The 26,408-nt window shown below is 39.8% G+C and overlaps 1 protein-coding gene across 24 annotated transcripts in view; it reads right to left on the minus strand.

Moving 5' to 3' along the window:
* Positions 1-26,408, minus strand: part of TENM3 (teneurin transmembrane protein 3) — a 1,341,795-nt gene that overhangs the window by 217,025 nt on the left and 1,098,362 nt on the right. For 2 of the 24 annotated variants that reach the window (XM_054065080.1, XM_054065074.1), the window contains exons 1-2: positions 23,938-24,170; positions 22,917-23,006 (exon numbers count right to left, since the gene is read on the minus strand). The exons of 19 other annotated variants lie outside the window; for them this stretch is intronic. The gene's annotated coding sequence lies outside the window, so the exon portion shown is untranslated. Of the gene's footprint in view, positions 1-22,916; positions 23,007-23,763; positions 23,880-23,937; positions 24,171-26,408 lie in introns of those variants that run through there. 3 more of the 24 variants (XM_054065081.1, XM_054065073.1, XM_054065075.1) reach the window with 2 other exon arrangements.

Genomic DNA, 26,408 nt, shown 5'->3' on the forward strand with positions numbered 1-26,408 from the left:
TTTTTTTTTTTTTTTTGTAGAAGTGGGTGAATATAATAAATGTATTTATAACTCTAGAATTTCAAAACCTTTCTTTTAAAGCATGAAAAGAGCATAATGGCATTAAAGGCCACAGAAGACATCACAAAACCACTGTAAGGGTGAAATCTTATTCCCTTGGCATGTAATCCCCACAGTCATTTGCAACCGCTTTCAGGAACAACAAGGCACTGACTAATTTTTCACTTATATTTGCAATCTTATTTACACAGAGAAGCTACAGGTGATTTCTTACAAAGAAGAGTTTAAAGACCAGTTCCAAGAGCAACTAATAGATATTTCAATCCAAATTACAAATATTGTACACTTCAGATAGCTTAAACACATGAAATCAAATACATAGTCGAGGAAAACGTCACATATTCTGCTTCTAAGAAGTAGTAAACTGAACACTACAACTTAATCTGCACATGGTAGTCATTCACATACAATTAACGAGGCAACTAATTAAAGGACTATAAGAATCCACATCTTAAAGTGACTTTTCATTTCCAGAACGACTCAGCAAGAAAAAAATTAAGAGCGATTTATCATTAATAATTGATACTGTATTGAATTTACTAGACTACAAGGGCCAACTTATTTTTTATATATATTATAAAGTTTTACTAAGGATGTCCCTGAGGCACTGTTTTGTTTTTCTCCATTTGGCTGCTAGTTGCTAGGTGGTGCTCACAGGCACCTAGGTCTCAGAGAGCAACATTTAGAAGGAAATGACATTAGCTTTCAGATCATCAGTGAAGCCATATTTGTAATTTCTTACTTAGCAGCTTTTAGTGTCACAATTATTCAGAAGCAAGATCTTTCCTATCATGGATCACTTAAAACAATACAATAGTATGAGGTCTCCTGAAAAAAGTCACAATTTGTTTCATATGCCGCTTAGGAAAATAGTTAAGTGTGTATTTGATAGCAGCTATTTAGCATAAGATGACTTCTAATATGCATATGTAGAGGGTCTGGCATAACATTTACATCAGATATTCTCAACAGTGTGTATATATTTAGCATTATGAGATGAGATGATCACCATCAGCAGTTTGAATTTGACATTTAAGAAGACATTAATAGCAACACTAGAAACATGACGAACCTTGGGCAACAATAACGGAAAAGTAAAATGATGCTGTTATAATTAGGTTTCCAAAAATAAGCCCATCTTTCAGTCACATCCTTCTGCCACTGCACCTATAAGCCCTCCATGAAGCACCACAAAAGTTTTTGACTAATAAACATGCCAGAAATAGGGCAATTAAAAACAATGAGACTAGAGTCGCCCAAATTACTTGGTTCACTTTGCCTAGACACTAATGTACCCTTTTATTCCCGCACAACAGTGACAGAGTTCTTCACCAAAACCTGTGGACACGAATTTCTCCCTCTGTGGATTTATGTCACAACAGAGCATTTTAAAGATTAAACTTCATACAGTACTGAATTCAACCAGAAGAATGTTGCCATGGTTAAAACACAAAATAATCTCAGAATACATGAAATAACAAAGGTTACTTATAAACTTCACAATCCTAGATAGTCGAGCATGTGAGGGGCCACACATCTGCACTCTTCATCACCACTTGGGGCCCCAGCAGCAGTAACTGCATGGCAGCATTTGGCACACAACATAAAAAAGAGGTCCTTCAAGGTATTAGCACCGTACACTGCCCCACAAAAATGTCCTACCAACAACAGACCAAGCACAGAAAAGATTCAAAGCCTTTGGAGTGTTCAGGGGGCTACAGACACTGCCATTAGGATCTCAACCTCTGGCAGGAAAATGCAAGGAGATTTTGCTGATGAGGAAAGGACTGGAAGGAAAGGTTGTCCAGATGAGGACTTCCACCTTTTGTACAACATGGTCTATGCCACTTCGAGCTTATAGACATTTCTCATCCAGTTTTAAAAAGAGAAAAATCATCTGGAGTTTCACACTATCCAGTGACTCCTTCCACAACTGCCATTTTAAGGAGATTGTGCACCCCCTCATAACGGAGAGCAACTTCTGCTTCTGCAAAGCTGCTGAGAACTAGCAGTGAAACCACCTGCAGCACAGTAAGAGACTATCATGGAGAATCTAGAAGATTCCTTCTCAGACTGCATCAGGTTTGGTTAGAAAAAAAGCACAATAAAGTTCTAACATAGAACTTTAAAGGGGCATTGGCAGTTATTAAATTCTTCTAGTAGGTGATTCAGAAGCATTCCTCACATACTGACTGAAAAAAACTCCCCATACGCTAGTGAAAGGGCCTGGTAAGAATTCATGGATCAAGCAACCTGTACTCTATGAAATGGCAACCAGCATCTTCACACTTGGTGTTAGCCTGGAACGAAGCCCCAGAAATGAAAGCACACTTGTTCAATTTAACTTGGTTTCGTAATCTAATCTCAGCAAATATTAACTACAAGGAAGTAGCTAATCTGAACTTGCAATTTATCTGGATTATCTACTCTCTTTACAAATACCTCCTACTTCACTAAGAATTAAATTCTACACATGGAATTATCTTATTCTTCCTGCACTGAATTAAGAACAAGAGTTAATATCTCCTGAAAGTTAATAGCTCTGTCATCTAGTGAGAAACAGAGTGGATGATTCACTACAAACAAGTAGTGCAGGCCAAACTAGCTAAAAAAATAAAATATTAAAAATAAATTAAAAATACACGTTCATTTTTTTCTTTTCTTAATGTTTCCTCCCCTCGGCTAAATAAAATTACGCTACTTTCAATTTTTTAAAGCATTTTATATTAAAATTGGGAAATGAAGAGTACTGTGGAAAATACACAATTTTATCTGTTGATAGTAATCTTAGCTTTATCAACAGACAGGTACCTTTTGGAGCACTAAAGCTGGCGTTTATCTCCCACCTAATTCTGCAAAACACTTCAGCATAGTCTTCAATTTATACCTTATGTGTGTCTCAGCAAAGGTGATGAAATACAAATATTGCACCAAAGATATAGTGTATCTCTGGCTTCGCAAAAGAGGGATCCACATCAGACATCACACTCTTTCTTTCACTGTCAGAAAAATTAAATAGTTGAAACCAAACAATTTCTGAAGAAATAAGCTTCTTAGACCACTAACCATTTTGAAACAAACTGAACTTCAAGATGGACACCTTTGTGCATTTGTTCAAAATTCAAGTAAGCTTCAGAACACCCACCAGGCTCAGTGCCAAGAGGCAATGTGCTGTCCTTGTGGTCTACAGGTGCCCACATCAAGAGTTTCTTCCTGTAACACTGGTAGCAGGAGGCCTTTTAGCAGGGATCTGCTGCCTGAAAAAACTGTACAGCCTCACTTGCCTTCTAACAGCACTCCCTCTTAGCAAAACTGAAGAACAAATCTGACCTCTCCAGACAAGTTTTAAATCAATTAGCAAGAGCCTGCAGAAAAACAACTAAAATCATACAATCATGGAATAGTTTGGGCTGGAAGGGACCTTAAAGATCATCCAGTTCCAACCCCCCTGCCATGCTCAGGGACACCACCAACTGGATCAGGTTGCTTACAGCCCCATCCAACCTGACCTTGAACCTGGTTCCTTCTCTAGGGATGGAGCTTCCATGACTTCTTTAGGCAACCTATTCCAGTGCCTCACTGCCCTCGCAGTAAAAAATTTCTTTCTACTATCTAATCTAAACCTACCCTCTCCCAGCTTAAAATTTTTGTTCCTTGGTCTGTCCCTGCACTCCCTGATAAAGTGCCCCTTCCCAGCTTTGCTGTAGGCCTCAGAATAAAAATGCAGAATAACCTTCCAGAGATACTGGTTATCAGATAAGCCTTTTTTCAAACAGCCACAGTAGGTTTGAGCCGTTCACTAGTGTTCTCTACTATTCACCTTCTATTTTAAATAACTATTTGGCAGGTTAGGTAGTAAAGCTGCAGTACCATAAATGAACATACCAGGAGCACATGCATTTTTTGTGCCCAGCCTTTCCTCCCTGGCAAGCTACAGGATTAGACGATACCTCTTCCCTGAATTTTGCCCTCTCTCCAGCTCCCTTGCAGACTTGCATGAAATGAAGCGCTAGGAGAGAGCAGAGATGATTCAATATAAACCCTTTTGTTTATTAAAAAAAAAATAATAAAAATTGAGCAACGAATTCTTTGTTGGTTCACTCTAGTTTTGCCCATCATTGCCAGTTTTGTCTAAGAGTATGTTTGAACGGTCAACAGCAAAATGTCTCATAAGATGAGAGGAAAGCTTTCTCTCAAAAGACTTTCTCATCACCTCTCACAGAAACTGGAAACTATCAGTTACTACAAACATGTACAATTATGAGTAGCAAATAAAAGAAGTAAAAGTGGTACCTGAAGCCAACAACACAATTATTCTTTTTCAAAGGTCAATAAGCAAATTGCAAGTGCAGTTATAACAAAAAACAGCCTCTTTATAACCTGTGAGTAACCAACTGTGGATACAAGTATGACCCTTACATGGCATCTAGCTATGCCAAAGTAATTGCAGACTGTCATTTTTCCTTAGGGGTGTATGCTACAGAGGAACTGAGCAAACACTCAGCTCTGTGAAAATCAAGAAGCTTAGCTCATCTCACTCTGCTTTAAAGACTAGCTATTAAAGGAGCCATGTTATTTAAAAGTGCCTGCCTGCATGTACCTTGTGCAGCTCTTTGAGAGGTGTTTTTAAGGAGTGAACAGTCCCTGAAAGCAGGAGGGGGATGAGACTGAGCAGCAGGGTTTTGGGGACAGGGCCAATTGCAGTTCAGATTGCACTGCAGCATGCTTTTCAGGCAGGACCGTGCTCCTGTGCTGCCAGGGCACAGTAGCAAACAGCCACAGAGTGCAAACTCACAGGGCGACTGGGATAGACTCCTTTTATTTTTCTGTGGAGAAAGCCCCTACAGCCGCTTAGGTTTCCAAGTCTATTGTAGTGAATTTCACTTCACAGCAATCGCACGAATGTGCACAGTTAGCACACTGAGGCTCAAATAAGAACAGGACAAGTTCACTGCCATATCCCACTGGGTAGCCTGAAAAGTAAATAAATAGCAAATACACTACAAGTCAGCACTGAAACCTCCACTTTCACTGATACTGCAACCATCAATGTACATGTTTAACTGATACAACCATGCCCTACAGACATTTCAAGTACAAGGAAAGAATAAGACTCTAAGGTGGGGCACAAGAGCAGGTATGAAAACAGTAACTTAAGTCATTCTGTCACCATGAATGCCTTCAGTTGAATGCTAAAAAAAAGATGCAAAAAAGGATGAAAGCTTTTAAGAGATCACAGGAATAAGACATCAATGCCGCAAAGGCAAAAGCTACAGTTTAAGGCTGAGCTATTCTCATGCTCTGTCACTGAAAATGGGACAACCCATTCTACCTTCCCCCTGCCCCAGCCGGCCATTCCTGCCCCCACCGTGGATCTGCATGGGAAGCCAATTTGACTTGCCAATCAAACAGAAAACTATGCCTTTGCCCTCTTTTCCTCTGCATTAGGTTTTTTGGCAGCAGTGAACTGTTAGCTGAAGATTGACTCAAGGCTTAAAAGTGTTACTCTGCCCCAAGATCTGGGGTAGTGATGGCTGCAACACCTTTCCTTTCTTATCCTCTCCTGCCCCCGAGTGCACGCTTCTTTGAAATTCTTGTCTATTAACTCATATATATATTAACTTCTATATAATAAAAAGGATTTGAACCCTTGTACAAAATCTTGTTCCACGTACAAAACTGAGCCCCTGCTAATTTAGGCTAGTGAAGAGATTGTCTGTTCTAGCACCAGATCCTATGGGTCGCAGTTCTTACGTGGGGCCTCTGCCAAAATTTTATTGACGTAAGCAGGAACTGTACTTCATACCTAATATTATCAACTAACAGGAGAAGAGTAATAGGGCACTGCTTGATAAATTTAAAGCCTTGGGTAGCCTGCAGTTCTGCCAAGCCATTAAAAGCAGCAGCGTGAGCTGCTCTGAACCTCTGGGTGACAAGCTTGAGAAGCAGTTACAAGTAAACGGCAACCTAGAAGCTAAAAGAAAGCCACCTTTAAAGAGTATCCTCAAAGATACTGGAAGTTTGAGTGTTTTTTCTGATCTATGCAGCACTGCCATTATTTGGGAAGCAAGCAAAATTCAGTTGGATATCTTTATTTTCTAGCACCCCACTCAGCTTCAATTGCAAAGAAAACCCGTTATTTTATTTATGCTAGTCATGCTATGATCCCGGTTTGAAGTAAAAAGGGATATAATAATATGGCAGTTCTAGAACTGGGATATTGAAATTGTAACTGCTCAGATATACAACAATAATTAATACTTTCCTTTTAGAATACATCTTGCATAGACTTTGTGCAAGAAGTCTGAGTTTGTTTTTTCACTGTTTGAGGAAGGCAAAGCTGGCCAATTGCAACACTCCTATGCAGTTCTCATAATTAGCCACAAGCTCCACAGTATCTCTTTAGAGGTGCTCACAAGTAATCCAAAAGCCTTTTGAAGCCAAAATGTATTACTAATTGAAATGTTACAAGGCTCATAGCTTTCCTTTAAGAATGCAAATTCAGTCTTAGGGTAAGTTACTTAGTAACTATCTGCAGTTTGAAGAGGATTTTATACTTCCTTCTGAATCAACTTGAAAGTGCAAAGCATAAACATGCAGGTTCCAGTGCAAAGTGCCACCGTCCTGGTTCCTCAAGATAGCAAGTAAGCTAACTTTCATATTTTCCAACCTTGATATCCACACCAGTACTGACTTGGGATTAGGAAAGGCCAGAACTGAGCAGAAGAGCAGTAACACTAAAAGGAAAAGCACCAAACAACACGAGCAGCTGCTGTAGATTAAGTAGCAAGGAACTTAAAATTAATCCTGCAACTAGTCCTGTTCTTGCTGAAGAGCACAACTCTCACAGGACAGCATAAGTACAGCTTTTTCTCCGTCTGGTGACATTTACTTCACCTAAGAGAGGATCCATACGGAAATCTGCAGTCCCATAAGTTAGTAAGTTTTCTAGCAGGGCATTGAACTGAAAGACAGTTTGAGGGTTCTTTTTTTCCTGAAAAGGAACGGAGCCTGTCCCACAATCTCAAGTTTTCAGTGAGACTAAACCAAACTAACAAAAAGATAGTTATCAGATGGGGAAAGGAGGGAAGGAGAGGGAGGCGGGTAGGGGGGGGGTGGGGGGGAAACACTGCTGCTCACATCTCCCTCAAACTCCAGAGGTGCCCCAAGCCTTTCTCTGCTCTTCCATTTAAATCCACATATATTGCTTCAAAAATACATCCAGTTGTCAAGCCACTGGTCTGAACCAGAAGCAAGAAGTCTGGTCCAGTCACAGATGAGCCCAAGCCAAAAGTCCTGCTGGCCCCAGTGAGACAGTCTTTACTGTGCCTCTTCCCAGAGGCACTTTGGTGCCCCTTTAGGCAACAAAACTGAGCTGGAGTCTGGGGTGAAGAACAAAACAACACAATTCAGTGACAAACCAAGCAACCAAAGAAGCCCACAGGGTAAAAATAAAGAATTAAAAAATCAGAGCAGAGGCAAAGGAGAAGGGACAGGAAAATTAGGAAGATTTCAGAATGAGACATGAGGAAAAAAAAGCATGCAGCCTTCAGGCCGTTTCAAGTGAGCTTTCAGCATGAAGCGCATTGGGCTGCATCTCTCCTCTTGTAGGGTTGTTACTTCACCCAGTAAGAATGGATAACACAGTTAACAGAATTCAGTCAGGGAGTTAAGCACAGCTCAGAAATACCAACCAGCTGCCCCTTAGTGGAAATCCACCCTGCCGATTACCACACCAGTGTGGAGACAGTACAAAGGAAAACTGTACTCTGAATGCTAGAGGTCGGGGAGAGAGGGGGAAGGTGTTTGCTCTTCCTGCTGTATGCTATCTGGCAATTACTTTGTTCAACGTAAGAAAGAACACAGCAGTTATTTCATTTGATCTTTTATATACAGATGGTGTTTTTGCATTAAATTAACGAATGCGCAGCACATTAAGATATTAAATGTAAACCGCATGCACTGAAGAAGTTTTCACTTGGGGACATATTGCTATTTTCTTCTCATTTTAAACATATTTTAAGCACATTTCTGAAATAAGTATTGGCCAGCCCACTGTGCTACAAATAATGATACAAACTCTAAAACAGCATCTTGTTACAGCAACTTCGATTTGTCCTTTTTTTTTTTTTAAAAAAAAAACGTTTTAAAGAAATCTAAGACAGACAGATCCTGCCAGAAAATGTTTTCATAACAGAGACAAGTAAAAGTGATGCCTACACCATGTACAACTGAAACAAGAGCTTGTCATCAATGCCTCTCTCAGCTATACTAGCCACCCTGAGAGACAGCAGGTACTACACTAAGTAGTAGCAGTGTCCATGGATCATCAATAGATAAAATTGCAAATTCAAATATTTCACCTTTGTTACAGCACAGCAACATAAACTCCAGCTTTCATCCTCCTCCTTGTGCTACAACCTTCCACCATGTCCTAGGCAGCCAGCTGAATCAGAGTTATATCAGGACAAAACTTAACCTGAACTAGAGGGGAGATAAGGCTTTCAGGGCTGGAGAACTGTGACACTGCACGCAGCAAAAAATGTAACATGCAAAAGGTCGGGTTCTCTCAGCAAGCACCCATTTTAAGTCACTGTAGTACCCCTGTAGCAAACTCACTACAATCAAGGGTGGGGTGATACTTCTTTCGTTTAACTGACAATGTTTATGTGTGTGTGGTCACTGTCAGTATTTTCTCTGTGAAGCCAATTAGTTTTTTTCTTGTTTTAAAATAACCTCACAAAGTTCCCTTGGAAAATAATACTGTCAGATAGTGGACAAAACATTTACAACTTGAAGATTATTTGTTACAAAAACTGCATGTAACTGTAGACTATTTTTCCTAATAGAAACAGTCAGGGAAAAGTAAATAAACACAAATGCCAGTAAACGCTCTACCTGAGATACAATTCTGTCAGCAGGAGAAACAGAACTGGGTTCAAACCAGGAAAGCTAACATTCTCTCCCTGAAATAACAGATGTTTCTCCCACTAAGAACGGGTGGCACGGCTTGCTGATGCACCTCTGCTGACAAACATTTCAGGAAAAGTAAGCCAATTATGTGTTTTCCTGTAAGAGTGATGGTCTACCAGAAGTGACAGTAAATAGTTTATGGGATTTTTTCATTACATCCTTCGCATCTTTTATGCAATAATTCTAGACTTATAACCTCTCATAAGAAGGGACCCACAGTTTCATTCCAGACATCTGCAGTAACCAGTTGGGATCTTTTAGAGTTAAAAAAAAGTGCTATGGTTTTAATATATTCTTGGTATTTATAAACCAAGTTTGTAATCAAAATGCTGCTACTCCACGTACTAAAAAAAGTGCATTAATTTACAGTATTGATGTAAACTTACAACCTACTTAAACCACAGATTCTTCAACAATTTTAAGATTGTTTAATGCTATATTCAAGAAACCAGTGTCTGCAATTCCTTTCACAGCTCTGCAGTCTGAAGAAAAATATTATCAACTCAAAATACTTCAGCTAACTAGTCTAACTTTGACTAGTTGATTTTTTTTTAATACTTATTCATGCAGGAATTTTGGCCTCACACAAAATGCCTTTTAGAAATGATGAAAGGAAAACATTTTTATGGCCCTTGGAGACTTACATATTTAAATTATATTCATTACTAATGAATGTAATTTTGTTACCCATTTTCCACTCATATTATCAAAGATTATTTATTTTATTGGATACAGATGTTTTAACATCTTAACATGTAAGATGTGACTTTTAACATCAGTCACAGATGAGTATGAAAAGTACAACTTAGATTATGTTTAAATTTTACTAGGACATAATAGGAGGAATGTGCCATACCAGGATAAGGCATATCCCATTATATTTGGATTTCTGAGTCTCTTGGGGTTAAATTGTGCAATATTCTCCAACGGATGTCAAAGACTACAGTTTTACTATATTTATTGTTGTAAACATTATATCTACATGCCTACACATAGCCACACTTGTATCCTGTTGCTATCCAATAAAATTACTGGTAGTCAGCTGCCTAATAGCGTTGGTCGCTTTTTATTATTCATGCACTACAATAACAACTAGAAAACAGCCTTTTCCTGTATGTGAAAGAAGAAGTTTAAAATATTGCCATTAATGTGCTTCTTGCAAAACTGCTTTTGAAATCCTTCTTTCATAAGTGTTCATGACAGAAAAAAATAAATGCATGAGTGCTTGCAATCAATTAAGAAGCACAAAAGACAGGACAACAACAGTAACAATTTGCTCAGCAAACATCTTTTCCCTCTTTCACAAGGTCTTCATAAAATGAAAAGGGTAACAATTCTCTAATACTGACCACCTGAATGGTACCTGCAATTAACATGACTATAATTGATAACATAAATAAACATTCCGTTATAGCATGATTTCAAGAGTTCCTGACCTCAGAAGGACCAAGCAAGGTATTGAACACAAAGGGAAACAAGACATCTGTTTTAGGGAATTTTAGTCCAGGATACAGCACTTCAAAGTTTACAGATGTTTGTAATGAAGATACAGAAAAAGCAAAAAGCTGACTGCTGGTTTCAAATACGCTTTCTCTTTAAAAACTGATATACTTTTGTAGGCATGTAAAGACCTGCTAGAGCTGTAGCTGTAACGTAGCAGGGAATTACCTCTACCGAAGCAATGCATCTCAGTCAAAATTTCCTTCTGAAACATGGAAACCTAAAGGTGCTTATTTCTGATTTTATTGCATTTTAAATATTAAGTTATTATAGCAGCTCCTGGCATTCCTGTGCTGGAGCTGTCACTTGCACTATGCACTCTCTCTCAAAGCATTTGTAATTTAGCAGTTTTTATTCACATCTGGCTGAAATTTTGTCAGGTAGCATACAAATTTCCTCTGAAAAGGTGGGGAAAAATAAAAAGCTTTGGATTTCTTCCAGTTTCTTAACCTTAAAAGTCTGAGCTATTTTAATAAATGTTAATAGCATTTCGATTTATAATAATATCTTATTTTAATAATCAATGTCTTGGTCTAATGGTCTGGGTTAGCAGTTTCCAAATTAAGCTGTACCAAAGCCATGCTGGCCCTGTGCCTTCTTAGGTAGTTCTGTGGCACAGTCTGAAACTGGGGACACTGGGGTGTATTTCTGCAGATATCTCTGAATGCAGTAGGGATGGAAGCTCTCAACAAACTAGTTCATGCTATCTTGAAATAGTTCTGGGAGACAATGATCCCAATTTTGCAATAGGAACTAGAAACACCAAAGATTCAGACTGCAGATCCTATCTGTGACCTCAAACAGGTTTCTTACTTTAACTCAGGTTGCACAGGGAGCTTGAGCTGTCACTTAATACAAAAGCATTATGACAAAGACTTATTAGACATTCCTCAAATAACTCTAACATACCCCCAAAGTTTGAACACATATATAATATGTTCTAATAATGTCTGTCACTTTTTGTACTTGAAAGTGAGTTCATTAAGCTCACTGGAATATGAGGCTGTATCTAAATTATTTTCACATTTTCTATAGTAGACACACAATAGCAGAGATTTTAAGAATGGGTATCTGAAGTTACAGAAAACTAATAGTAGTATCTTTCACAGTCTTCTCTTCAGCGTGACAGGAAATTACAAGAATAAATAGCATAAACCCAAATATATGTAGTGAAGTCATATATAACATATACGTGCATTGATTTGATCCTGGCTTGCTTATACCACAGATGTATAATTACATAAATTTCATACAAGCAAGTATTCCATGCGAGCAAGTTCACTACATGGAAAAGCACAGCAACTTAACATTTGCTTTAATAACTACATCATAGACAACTTGCAGAACTCCGATATTTCAGAGAAAAGTGTACATTATTGTTCCCATTTCTTTCTATTGGTAGCATTTCCTAACTAATCAGACCAATAAGCTAGCTCTCTTCCCACCAAGTCAGTGAGACTTGTATCACAGGAGCTTCCTTTGAAAATACATTCAACTGCACAAGTGCACATTTGCCTCACAGAAAAGACTTTGTGGCACCTCAAAGCATGACACATCTTAAAGATTGGCCACAGTGACAGTGGATTGCCTATTATCTGTTTGGCCGCTGAAAGTAAACAATTTTTTCTTTCTGTTCATTTTAATCCTGAGTTAACCAGAGTTACCAGTGGCAAAGGTAGAAGGTCTATCTGCAGAACTATAAGCAGCATTTGAATAAAAGGGAAAGCTGTTACTGACTGATTAAAAGCTCAGCTGGCAGAGTACACTATTTTACAAAAATTTGGTTTCTGTGCTAATAATTTTCTTTAAACAGAGCAATGGTGGCTTTATAAAAGAAGTGTAGTTCCATCCAGAACAAAAGCTAGCTAGGCCAATTCTCTGCCACAAAGACATATTGAATCAACTTTATTTAGTGTGAACTACAACTGACTTAGAACGGAGTTGTATCTCTTGAGACTCTTCAGATGGGTAGAAGTGAAGAAAACTTCACTGAAGAAAATTTTCCCAACATCTAGTCTAAACCTCCTCTGGCGCAAACCGAGGCCATTCCTCTTGTTCCATCACTTGTTACTTGGAGAAGAGACTGACACCTGCCTCACTACAACCTTCTTTCAGGTATTTGTGGAGAGCGATGAGGTCTCCCCTCAGCCTCCTCTTCTCCAGACAAAACAGCCCCAGTTCTCTCAGCTGCTCTTCATAAGACTTGTGTTCTAGACCCTTCAACCAGCTTCATTGCTCTTGTTTGGACATGCTTCAACAGCTAAATGTATTCCTTGGAGTGAGGGGCCCAAAACTGAAGACAGTACTCAAGGTATGGCCTCATCAGGGGGACAGGGGGACAATCACTTCCCTGCTCCTCCTAGTCATACCATTTCTGATACAAGCCAGGATGCTAGCTGGCCTTCTTGACCACACTGCTGGCTCATATTCAGCTGCTGCTGACCAACTCCCCCATGTCCTTCTCCACGAAGCAGCTTTCCAGCCACTCTTCCCCAAACCCGTACCACTGCATGGGGCTGTTGTGGCTCAAGTGCAGAATCCTTCTTCCAGCCCTTCTTGTAGATGGGGATCATATTTACTGACCTCTAGTAAACTGAGACCTCCCTGGATGATTATCCAGGATTACTGATAAATGAGAAAGTGGCTTGGTGAGCACTCCTGCCAGCTCCCTCAGTACCCTTGGGTAGATCTCACAGAATTGTACACATCTAAGTGCTGCAGCAGGTCACTAACCATTTCCTCATGGATTATGGGGGATTCTTTCTGCTTCCTGTTCCTGCCTTTCAGCTCAGGGAGCTTGGGTGCCCAAAGAACAACTGGTCTTACAATTAAAGCCTGAGGTGAAGGAGTCATCAAGTACCTCAGCCTTTTCCTCATCCTTTGTCACTGTTTCCTTCTGCCTCCAGAAAAGGATGGAGATTCTCCTTAGCCCTCCTTTTCCTGCTAATGTATTTACAGAACACTTTTTATTGTCATTTACCGCAGTAGACAGATTAAGTTCTAGTTGAGCTTTGACCATTCTAATTTTCTCCCTGCATAACCTCACAACACCTTCATAGTCCTCCTGAGAGGCCCTGCCCCTTCCTCCAAAAGTCATAAACTCTCTTTCTTTTTCCCCACCGAGTTCCAGACAAAGCTTTCTGTTCAGCCAGGCTGGTCTTCCCCACCAGCTCATCTTTTGGCACATGGGGATGGTCTGCTCCCGTGCCTGTAAGACTACCTTCTTGAAGAACACCATCCTAGACTTCCTAGACTCCCTTGCCCTTCAGGACTGACTCCCAAGGGACTCTGTCAACCAGGCTCCTAAACAGGCCAAAATCTGTCCTCTGGAAATCCAAGGGGGCAATTCGGCTGACCCTAGTCCTCACTTCTTCAAGAATCAACAACTCTACCATTTTGTGATCACTATGCCCAAGTTGGTTTCCAACCATTACACCATCTACAAGTCCTTCTCTATTTGCAGACAACAAGTCCAGTAGGGTGCCTTCCCTGGTAGGCTCAGTCACCAGCTCTGTCAGGAAGTTATCTGCCACACACTCCAGGAACCTCCTAGACTATTCCCTCTCTGCTGTATTCTATTTCCAGCAGACATACAGCAAGTTGAATTTCCCCATGAGAACAAGGGCTAGTAAATGTGAGATTTCTCCCATTTGCTTACAGAATAATTTCATCTGTTTCTTCATCCTGGTTGGGTTGTTTGTAGCAGACTCCCGTAATCTCTGTCTTGCTCGCCTTCTCCCTAACTCTCACCCATAAACACTTAACCTTACTGTCTCTGTCATTAAGCTCTAGACAATCAAAACACCCCCCTAATACAGAGAGCTACCCTACCGCCATTCATTCCTTGACTATCCCTTCTAATGAATTTATAGTCACCCACTGCAGCACTCCAGTTGTGGGAGTCAGCCCACCATGTTTCTGTGATGGCAACTACGCCATAGTTTTCCTGCTGCACAATGGACTCCAGGTACTCCTGTTTGTTGCCCATGCCGCGTGCATTACTGTAGATGCACTTCAGCTGGCCTAATGATCCCCCCATCTTTTTAGGGGGAGAGGTCCTAATTCCTATGTGACAAAGGTACTTACAAATGCAGCCATGCTGACTGGGAACTGACATTTCATATTCTTGTGCAGTTTTCTCTTCTAGTTTTTTTTTTTTAAAGTAAAAGAATTATAAAAATCTCATTATTCTAAATTAAGAGCTATATGACAAAGAAACCTGGAAGCAAAAGCATAATGTGGATATCTTTGAATCTGGAAGCGAATCTGTAGAATCAAGAGTTACTAAAGTGGAGATAAACGCTATCTTAAGAAATGGGGGATGCCCTTAAGGTCTGTCAGGACTATACTGGAAAGCCTTCCCTCTCCAACCAGGGAGGGAATAAAGAACAAAGAAATCCAGATCTAACAGAGATGGTAGTGTGAAAATTCTGAAATAGACATATTGAGTGAATTTGTTTTTAAGTCTGCACTGTTATGCTGAAAGTGCTAATGGCTTCTGTCAAACACAAATTAGTTTAGACTAGACAGGTGTGTCCCTGCAAGGGCCTTTGTTTTACTCTTTCCTCTTATCCCTACACTCAGCCTGAGGCTGAATGCTTACATCTGTACTAACTCAACTGGGCAGTTTAGGGCAAGCTTGAGTGAAAGCACTGACAACCGGCATCAGCAAATTGAAATTTCTAGTAGTTTTCCTGCCTTAATTTCAGGCTCTGACAACCAATGCTTTCCCAGAAAAAACCCACCAAATTCAGGAAGAGGCATGGGCCTGGTACTGCTCCCCACAGGTCATATGAATGAGGTCTCAGGACTGTTGGTGAAGGGCATGTGCACATCAGTGATGCTCATCCCATGACAGTCAGAAAATGGACCTTGGTTTGTTCCCTTTGTTAGTGTAGACAAAGATTATAATTTGTCTCTCTTCCTCTACAATCGACTTTTCTTCTCTACAGTGAAAAAGAAAGGCACCTGGCTGGTCTCTTCTATCCCCTTTTCACTGCCCTCTTCCACCATATTGCAGGATTTGAGAAACCTGAGAAAGGAGGGAACGTCTCAAGGCCATAGCTGCTGGCCAGCAGCACAACACCCTACAGCTTCAAATAGCAGACAACAATGATACTTTCTAATACTCCTCAAGTATTCCTGCTTGCTAAGGCTTCTGGCTCTATCAACATCCATGGCCTTTTACCTACTGAATTCCAGGACACTTTTTAACAGTTTCTGGCAGTAATCAGGTATAATGTGACAGAGTCCAAATATCAGCAAGCTGAGTGTAGGGGACTCCCTCCCTTGGCTAAAATGCAAACCTACACACATGCATGTATGCTTTTTCAGACTAAACACAGCTCAGTCTATAAATTATGTAAATAAAGGTTATAATTTCCATATAGACCATATCCAGTAAATCTACTTCCATAGAACTAGGGTAGTTCACAGTCTGATAAAATAGGACCTAGAGTACATTTTTGTATTTCTTAGTAAGGACCCCCATCTAGTTTATTGCACATAAGTTTAACACTGACCACATTAGACACAAGAACACACATGGAAACTCCACCCACATAAAACCACACACAAAAAGACAGGAAAAACAAATAATCACAGAACATATTCTAGCACAAGCTCTGCTCTATGCTGCATAGACAAACCAAACACTCAGAAAGACTGATTTGCTACCTGTTGTTTCATGGGGTACAGTTGCACTACAGGAAACAAATGCAGACAGTACACAAGCGAGATGAAGAATGCTCAGCTCTGCCCAGTTTCACTGAGATCATACCAAGCAAACCTAATTACCTCAAAGGCAAACCCATAACTTTGTCAGATGTAGGTTTTTATTTTTATTCTTTTGTTTTTCACCTCACATAACTGGTTCTGCTGCCATGGCTCTGATCAGTAGTAAATTAGGATTAGGTGGAAAAGACTAGGATGAGGGGGCAATGTAAAAGCTGGAGGGCAGGAATAAGAAAAGAGAACTGATAAATAATACACAGGTCTCTTCTGTGGAACGCTGGCAGAGTTGCTGAGGAATAACTGGAAATACTATCCAAATTCCACCAACAAAAAAAAAAAAATCAGCTGGGGAGAAAGGTTTACATCTAGAGAGAAACTGCCTGTCTGAAAAGTATGTTTCAGATTCAAGATTCCTTCACCTCAGGGGAATAAGAAAGTGGTAAATACTGGCATTGCGCCCAAATGAGGAGTAGCAGGGCTTGCAAAATGAGATTATTTGAAACGCTCTGAAGATGATTATTTAATGTCATGAACCTTACTGTACGTTTTCGAGAAAGGACAGCTGTTAAAAAGAAACTCTCCTGGAAACAACATACACTGGACTTCCTAGATCAAAATGCTCAATGTGGAGCAAAAAAAAAAAAAAAAGAGAGGGGAGAAAAAGAAAAAATTCTTTGAGTTAATTCTAGACTATGAAAATGACTCAAATATTGAGAGTGCTTTTGGCACACTTGTCAAGGAATACTGAAATCCTCTTCAGCACAAGATCCATCAGCTCACTGCTTGTCTCTTGGTTGATGAGAGAGATCTTAAGATTCAGAATCATTATAAGACAATGGACAGGCATATCTGGGCAGTGACCTTCCTGGAACTATCTATCTGATGAAAAAGCAAATTCAATAGCAGGAGAAGGCAGAATCACATTTTCAAACTCTGGCTCTGTGTATGTGCCTTCAAAAGGCTTGTCTTCCAAATAGGCACATGGAAACACACAAACACTCAGATAATCTTCATGGCAGAACATGAGTGAAAGTACTAGAAGAATACTGAGGAAAAAGCAAAAATAATTAAAGACAAAAAAAGGAAAGGGCACTTCCATCTAGATCAATAAAGCAAGTCTGTGGGGAACAAGGGGAACTCAGCACGAGTGAAAAAGGTTTGTTCTCTATTTGGATGATGCTTTATACTGAAGTACACACTCTGACTCTACAACCCAAAGGGCCAAAGACTATACCAAAACATCGCTGGCAGCTGGCAACTTTTAAATCCTAATGACTAAAGTAAAAGGTCTCAGAAAAGTACTGCATGCCCTGGGGTAATATTCTTTCTTACTGCTATAAAAGCTGTAAGGAGACACAACTACAAGATGCTTTCCAGCTCCAAAGACAGAGGTGATGGTAGAAAGACCCTGCTCTCTTTTCGGGAGATCACCTATGTGTTGAAGAATAAAAGAACACCGGTTGCAAAGTGGAAATTGAATATATCAACCTTCAAGTTCACAAGATTTAGTTAAAAGTTAGGAACAAAATGTATAAAAGCCACATTCCACACTCTTCCATAAAACAAGTAATATTTCTACTTCCAAAAACCAGGACTTCTATCAACTGTACTAAGATTTTTCCCATAATGTCCAGGATGTAACCACTACAAAATGTGTCTTGATATGCAGCTGATAATTCTTCTGGTCCTTAATTTCATTTTATTGCATCTAGATATACCACTTCAGTCCACATGGTCTTTAAAAATCTTGCAGATGGTTCTTCTGTTGATTTGTCATTTGACTATGCTATATATTTTTTTCCTTTCTTTTCATCTTTTCTTATAAATCATTCCCTCTCGTCTCTAATAATTTTTAATGCTCTGCTGTGAGTTTCAGCCAATTAACCTCTGTATCAAGGTACTCAAATTTGGATCCCATTTCCCTGATATCATCTTCCCTTGTATTCTGCATATTTGTTTTAAAATTCCCTTAATAATTATGCCAGTGCTGGTACAGAGAGCACTATAAAATGTACAACTAGCACTGAGGTCTTTTCAAAGCCAGAAATTTAAAATGACATTGTTTGTTCCAAATCAGTGTAGTTTTGCACCAAAGAAAGAAACTCCTTTTGAGCAAGAAAAGGCAATTAAAGAGGAAGGAGGGGAGAACAGACAGTTGAGAGAACACTGACTAAATACTTAAATTAATGTGAAATAGCTGAAATTTTACTTCTGTAAGCTTTTAAGGTATCAGTATTGACTGTCATTACAAAGCATAACTGACACAAGAATTTAAGCACTGGTTATACATTTTCTGAACTACTAGCTTCCTGCTTAGCCACAGGCCTTCCATGGTTTGAGTATCTTTATTAAAAAATAAATAGACAAATAGCGCCCCTGATGCTAAAAATTTGGCTCACCTGTCCTCATGGTAACTTAAAAACAGTTAAAAAGTAGTAGTATAAAAGCTTGCATGAATAGAAACCAATGATTACCACTAAGAGATCCTTAAAGGCAGGCATGTAATTGTCAACATTAAGGTCACCTTACTATTCAACTCCTGTATCTCCCAAGCCAAAGGATAAACTCTTAAGCATTAAAATTTGCCATTATTAGAGAAGTTCATTTCAGCGTTCAGCCTCTAACTCTTTATCTGTAATTAAGAAAAATCAGATTTCAAAGCAACAAGAAGAGACTGTGATAAAGCTGTGTGAAGTACTCTCTGGCAGCGATAAAGCCAGTTGAGAGGTGGCTGTCATAAAAAAGCCAAATGGCTTTTTCCACCTCCATCAAGGTCACTTTACTGATGATGTGCTCAATAAGATGATAATGCATTTAACCACTTTCCTTGCATCTGACTTCGACCTTACTGCAAATTCGAATGGCCTTGTTTAACTACCCTGGCCTTTCAACATTTCCCTGAACAAAGATAATTAAGGAGATATACTGCCCCCTACTATCACAGGAATTGAAAGACAAATAAACTTTTAAGAGCACAGCCAGGTGTCTACTGCATTAATGTACAATGTTTAAGCAGGGGGTAAAATGAAATAATGGTTAAATAATTATAAAAGGTTAACAAAGTTAACTTTGTTACATAAGGCAATTCTGTTTTATTTAAAAGAAAGAGCATAAAAGGCTCTCCAGACTACTTTTACAACTCCCTGGACAATAGTCTTTTCTTTAACACAGTTTCTGACTAAGAGGAAAAACGTTCTGCAAAAATTAACAACTATGAAGTTTCTGCAGATTTGGAACTGGCTATATTTCATACATGGGTACAATTATGTTTTATGAAAAAGCAAGTCTATATAATTAAACCAAGAGCTGCTCAATAAAAGCATTTCCGTTCTCTCCTTTCCTTCATGTGTGGTCAGCAACTATACTAGAGACGCAAAATAAAGTGGCTTAAAATTTAGTTTGGCAGTTACAAAAATTCACAAGCTTAAGGTAATGCTTTCGCATGATTTATACAATGATGAAAAATTACTAAATAATACCATTCTATAATAGCAATCACTTTCTTCCTTAATTTTTATTCATATATATTCTTGACTCATAAAGCATTCTCCGGGAAACTAATTTTTCTTCATAGCAAGAAAAAAAAACCCCAACACATCAATAGCACTTGGCCTAATAACAATTGAAACAGGATAAAAAGAATAAAAAAAGCAGAGAAAGCAGTTGGATGTTCTTTTTGTAGTTGCATGCAAGAGATTTTACTTTAGATTAATTTTTTTTTAAAATCTGTTTTTTTTAAGCATCTGTTGCATAGGTCTGAGTCCTCTGCACAAACCAGAAAGAGGCAGAATATCAAGTTGTATCAGAAAGATAAAAACATGTAACTGACTGTTGATGTGTTACGAGATACGTGAGCACACTGCCACTGCAAAAATCGCTGTTCCTTTGCCACAGAAGATACAGTAAGCAGAAAATCTGCTACACATATTTAAGCAGAGTTTTACCATAAAGCAGATCTTCAAAAATGACAACAATATCTAACTTTGCCATTTTGTCAGGCCATCACTACTTTGAGTTGCAGTCATAGTTGGGCCAAATTTCAAAGCATTCAGGTATTTGGCTAAATCTTTTGCTGTAACACTTCTTAATCCAGACTGAATTCTGAGTACCAAGTACAAAAATCAGTGCATCTGCCATCAGTGATTAACACACCAAATAACTGAAGTTTGCCATGCTTTATACACTATCACTGTGCAAATCCTTTCTGCTGTATTTAATAATCATAGGCAAGCCTTTCACTCTAAGCTAGGTCTCAAACTTATAAACTTGTTTTATTTCCCATGTAGATCCCACTAGAATGATAAACCATCTCCAGGTATGAGAACTCTACCACTTTCTTACATTTAAAGGACTTGTTTAATAAACCATCTACTTGGCCACAGTTCACTGAAAACAGTTATTTCCGTTTCAGCTTGGATAAATGGTTGCCTTACCCAGTCCCAAAACGACATTACAGACCTTGTTGTCACCCCCGTGAATTCTGAAGTTTTCCTGTATAACTGCACTTTCAATTCTTTCAGTCTTAGGCAAAGAAAGGCAATAATTATTCTCCATTCATTCAGAATATTTCATCCACCTATCTATTCTGTTCAGAATAGAATCCATAGAATAATCTATTCCGTTTTATCATGAGTGAAGCTTTCTAAAGGAATACAAGTACCACTTTTTCCATTTGTCCCTAACATTTAAAAACCTTCATTTAAGTTGGAAAACTACAGAACCATTTTGTTAGTACAATCACTTTATTTCATCCCAATGCCTTATTTTGTAGAAAAAACTTCGAGAGTTCAGACCTAAAAGATTTATACAACTTCAAGCCACTAGTGAGGTCACCTGCTCATAGTATCATCTCTCTATGCATTACTGAACATACAGATCTTGCTGTTCTTAAATGTGTAAATATGTAACTACCTCTTAAGAAAGTCAAACCCTCACAGAGTGAAGCCTATAGTCATATTTAGAATGAAATAATGAGCAATAAGGTCTTTGTAGATAGGCAGAAAAAAAAGAAAAGCTGATTTCTCATTTGGAAAACAATATAGTGCAGTATTATTTTCTGATATCACCACTCAAACACCTGCATCGTACAAAGCATTCGTATTGTGTCCTCTCAGTTTTTCTTGTTTAGTTCAACAAGTGAATGTGGATGTAAAGCAAGTTAGAGAAAGAAAAGTTGTAAAGTCTGATCTCATAACTGTGTATCAGATCATTTCATTAATTTGATAAGTCATGCTAAATCTTCACAGATGCACATTAGAAATGCAAGAACAGAGATCAAGACAAATTCTTAAGCCAGGTCAGTTTACATGATATACTGATTGGTTCTTAGCAGCATTCTTATTCTGGATCTTTAAAAAGAACACATACTTGACGTGACATTTTACATTTTTTTTATACCATTAATTATCATTCTTTTAGACAACTACCATGTCAGCTGCTTTTCTTCAAAAGGAAAAAAAAAAAGTATCCCATACTGCATGGACTGTATGACTTCACATGTTCTCAATTCTACTCCAGAAAGGTTAGAAAGTAAAAATGACAAGCAAACAAAAACATCGAAGCATTAAGTGCTTCTGTAAAGGTTCTGTTGTTACAGGTTTCTTGCTAAACTGTAATATAGCCTTTTAATAACTGCTTGAAAGAAAAAAAACCTACACTGTGACATATGAGGCCATTCTCCATATAGAGTTGCAGAGCACATAATCAAAAAATTTTGTATCACATAGTTTGTAGTACCTGAGCTGCCCGACAGTTTTGAGCCCCAATCTGATGGATTAAAAAAATGGTAGGCTACGTTTTCTGTTCTGGTTTGAACACTTTCTCGTTCCTAGGTTTTACTAAAATACTTTCACCTGAACTTACTGGCATATATTAAATAAGATTTAAGTTTTGGAAGAGAAGAGGGAAAAGTGAATTACATGAGCTACATGCATACCACCAAGAAGTTCAGGGAAATAAACCTGGCCTATTTAGTATCATTATGCAAATGTACAAATTCTTATCTTAATGATAGCCTGTATTTAACACCAGGCAATCAGATTCTTGTGTCTATTAAGCAATTAAATTAAGCACTTTCTAAAGGATACGGGACTCTTGCCATCTTCAATAACTTTTCCATACATTTTTTAGAGAATTTATTCTGCAGATTAGAGAGCTTAGGAGAGAAGGTGCTCCCCTTCGTCTCTCTCCATTGTTCTCTACCTTCAAAGCTGGTAACAGATCGAGAGCAGCTCAAGTCTTTGTCTGAGGGTCTGGTAGTTCACATCCCAAGTTTCTCTCACTGAAATATTGGAAGGCGAGGTTTCTAAAAAGCTTCCCACATTAACGGCCAGAAAATAGGCACAAAGTTAACAAAAGGGAGCTATCACTGCGAAGTGCCAGGTTTGTTTACTTGAGCAGATCAGTATTCCCACAAATCTTCAAAGTTTAGATTTTCTCTTTAATGAACTGTTATAAAAATGGCAAATGGACTAAGTCAGGTGAACATAAGCTACGATGGTTTGAAAACAAAGCAAAATACTCGTACGGACAGATGGTTAGTTCTGATTCACGTGAAAACTAAAAGGCAGTGAGCACAAAAGCTGCAACGGTATGTTCATGCACTGGAATACGGACATTATAATGTTAAGTAAATTTAATTGCTGACATACCTCTCAGTTTTTTTTCCCGAATCCTTCCTTAAGGTCTACTCTAGCAATTAAAAAAAGAGGCCTCTGGATGGTTGACCGAAACATCTAAAACTGGGGAACAAAAGGTTTATTTTAAAAATGAAAACCTTGGCTTGTACAACTCCAGACGTGAATCTGCTTTCAATTACTGAAAGTATTTCCACTTCAGTGAAAAAGGATCAAATCTTCAACTGCTCCATCCTTAGGCAATGAATTTGATAATATTAAGCTTTAAGAATACAGAATGAATTGGTGACACAGCTGTACACTCTATACGTATCATTTATTAGGTACACACACAAAAAGAAGGAGCTAGCACTTTAAATGAGGAGCAGACAGCAATGTGGCTGCTCACAGCAGCCCTGGCTCCCACACCACAGCTCTAGGGTTTCTTTCAGGTGCCCAGACAAACGTCCAAAGATTACACTGAGCTTTAAAACAAAGGCGTTCTCCTTCCTTTAGGAATGAACCTAGGTTGATTTCTCCCCCCATACTTTTATTTGCACTGTTGTAAAGTTACATTTTTCCTTCTAGACTTTTGAGCTGGCACAACCCCCCATATCCGCCCCTCTTAATACAGCAGGTATCGAGCCTCTAGGAAGCACAATAATTAGAAGCACTTTACACTTTTCCCATCACAGAAGCACAACAGACTTAGGCGAGGGAGCTCAAGGGTTTGCACTCCCAGCGAGACGCAACAATGCAAATTGCACCCAAACTTCTCATTTCTTACATCTCCGACCTCTCCAACCGATCCTACCGCATCCCAGTCAAAACACCGGGCTCGGGCTCTTTTAGCAGCACGAAAAAGAGGAGAAAAAGCTGTTACCTCTCGGCTTAGCAACACTACAAACCGCCACGCTCGCTTTAACCCGCCGGCTCCCCGAGCTGCCGAATCGCCGCCCCCGGACCCCGACCCGCACGGCTGCGGTGGGATGGAGGGAGGGAGGGAGGGAAGGAGGGAGGGAAGGGGCAGCGGCATCACCTCCGCGCCCCGCCCCACCTCAGCGTTCGCTCCCCCGGCGAGGAGTGAGCCTGGCGCCCCGTAACCCTTTCGGCGCCGCGGCTGGAGCAGCGCTTACTCCTGGAGGTCGGGATCTCCGGGGAGGGGGGAGATAAAAGGCAGAAATGGATCCTTCACGCAAAAGCAAAGGTGCTTCTGCGGCGCCGTCGGGGGATTGATGGCAAAGCAGAGCTTTTCCGCCACGCAAACTTTTATCTGCAGAGCTGCTTCCCACGCAAATTGTCACCCAAAAGTCTGTAACGCGTTTACGGAAATGAGGTTAACGCCGGTGCTGGCAGAAGGTGGGTTCACGTTGGGATACGCCCGCTTCACAGCTCCGTCAGAGCGGAGAGCGGCGTCCCCGGCACAGCGGCAGCAGCAGGAGGAGGAGGAGGAGAAGAAAGAGGAGGAGGAGACCCCCCCTGCCCCGGGGGCTGCCGCCGCCCCCACCACCTGGGATGGAACCGAAACAGATGCCACCACCGCCACCATCCCGGTTTATCACCGTAGGAGACAGGTTTTCTTCACAAGCGCCCGTATGGGCATGAACATGTTCTGGAATCCTCAACATAAGAAGGATATGGAGCTGTTGGAACGGGTCCAGAGAAGGGCTACAGGGATGATCAGAGGGCTGGAGCACCTCCCGTACGAGGACAGGCTGAGAGAGTTGGGCCTGTTGCTGGAGAAGGCTCTGAGAAGATATTATAGTGACCTTCCAGTACCTGAAGGGGCTACAAGAAAGCTGGGGAGGGACTGTTCATAAAGGCTTGTGGTGATAGGACGAGGGGCAATGGGTATAAACTGGAGAAGGGCAGATTTAGACTAGACATTAGGAAGAATTTAGGAAGAATTTCTTCACCATGAGAGTGGTGAGGCACTGGCACAGGCTGCCCAGAGAAGCTGTGGCTGCCCCATCCCTGGAGGTGTTCAAGGCCAGGTTGGATGAGGCCTTGGGCAGCCTGATCTAGTGGGAGATGTCCCTGCCCATGGCAGGGGGTTGGAACTGGGTGGTCTTTAAGGTTCCTTCAAACCCAAACTATTCTATGATTCTGTAATTCTGTGAATAAAATAATCTCAGCTTACTGCAAACACTCCGCTTGACAATTTATAGCTGAGTAGCCTTTGGAGTCACAGCCCAATCTGACCGGACACAGAATCACGTGCAGTGCCTTCGCATCACAGCCGTCAGAAAAAGCTATCAAATAACAGAAACAAAATGCAGCATTCAGAGCACTTACCACTCATTTCTGAAACACTGTAGCCAGAACGACTCGATGCCTACAAAATATGCAGATGTAAACGCACCCATTCAAAACAGAAAAGCCCCTTTTCAGCTGGTAATCAAACTCAAGTTAATGCCTCTATCTGTAGGAAGAGAATCAGATTTTGTTTATTTATTTATACCCCCTCATAGGAATGATGTCCCCAACTTCATTCTTAACATCACTACATGAAAAATCTTCTGAGTTGGCTTATAAAGTATGGTGATACCTAGCAATTCCTGCAAAACTCCTATCATGTTTTTTTTCACCTTGGATCTTCACTAACACTGACTAGCCTTATCTGTCCTCACCCTGTTACAAGATCCGTTGCTGACACAGGCCACGTTATCACAGCAGCTACTCGGAAGCTGCATTTTGCCAAAAATCAGATCGAGATATTGTTAATGACTACAGAATACTTCCAGGGAAGATAATGCCATTCCAGAATATGATTCAACACTGTTATGTAGAAGGCTGCAATAAAAGCACGTTTTAGATGTATTATTCATAAGAAATTCAATAATATTCAAAAAGCTTACACAATTAGTGCTCATTTGCAACTTCCTAGAAAAACAAAAACTATACAGACTGAAATGGTAGAATTCTGTGAAATGGGGGGAAATAATGAGCCAAGTAGCCAGGTCCTGACGAGGGCAGTCTTGACTGGCAAAGGATTTTTTCCCCCTGAAAAAATACTGAAAAAATCTCTCAATAATAGCACTAATACTAAATCTTGAACTGAAGCTCTATGAGTCAGATATGCAACAGACTACGTGTGCTTTGACTTGACACCAAGGAGAGATCTGTAATAGAGTCACCATTGACTTTCACTTTGCTCCACCTGTGGGGGTGGAGTGGTGTTGCTGAAAATTGGAAAATTTTTATAGTTGAAGTTGTGGACCGACTCTCACATCTGTGATAGCTGCAAGACTGGCCAAGAAGAGGTATGAAATGAAATCATGAGCTAATAGTCAGTTAAGGAATCGAGTCTCTAGCAGTGCCACAGTAACACTCACATCCTCTGCATCTCTTCCAAAAGGTCCAGTTATAATAAATGGGTATTAGATCATGTAACTACTATTTTCCAAACTGCTTGAATGGATAAGCACTTTCAGCCACTGAAAAATGTTCTAAGTAGGTAATTAATATAGGCCGATATCCTTACAGATCTTGAAGAGGAATGGGAACTGGATGCTTGGAGTCAGCTCA

This window comes from Cuculus canorus, chromosome 4, assembly GCF_017976375.1.
Source record: "Cuculus canorus isolate bCucCan1 chromosome 4, bCucCan1.pri, whole genome shotgun sequence".
Classification (NCBI taxonomy): Eukaryota; Metazoa; Chordata; class Aves; order Cuculiformes; family Cuculidae; genus Cuculus; species Cuculus canorus.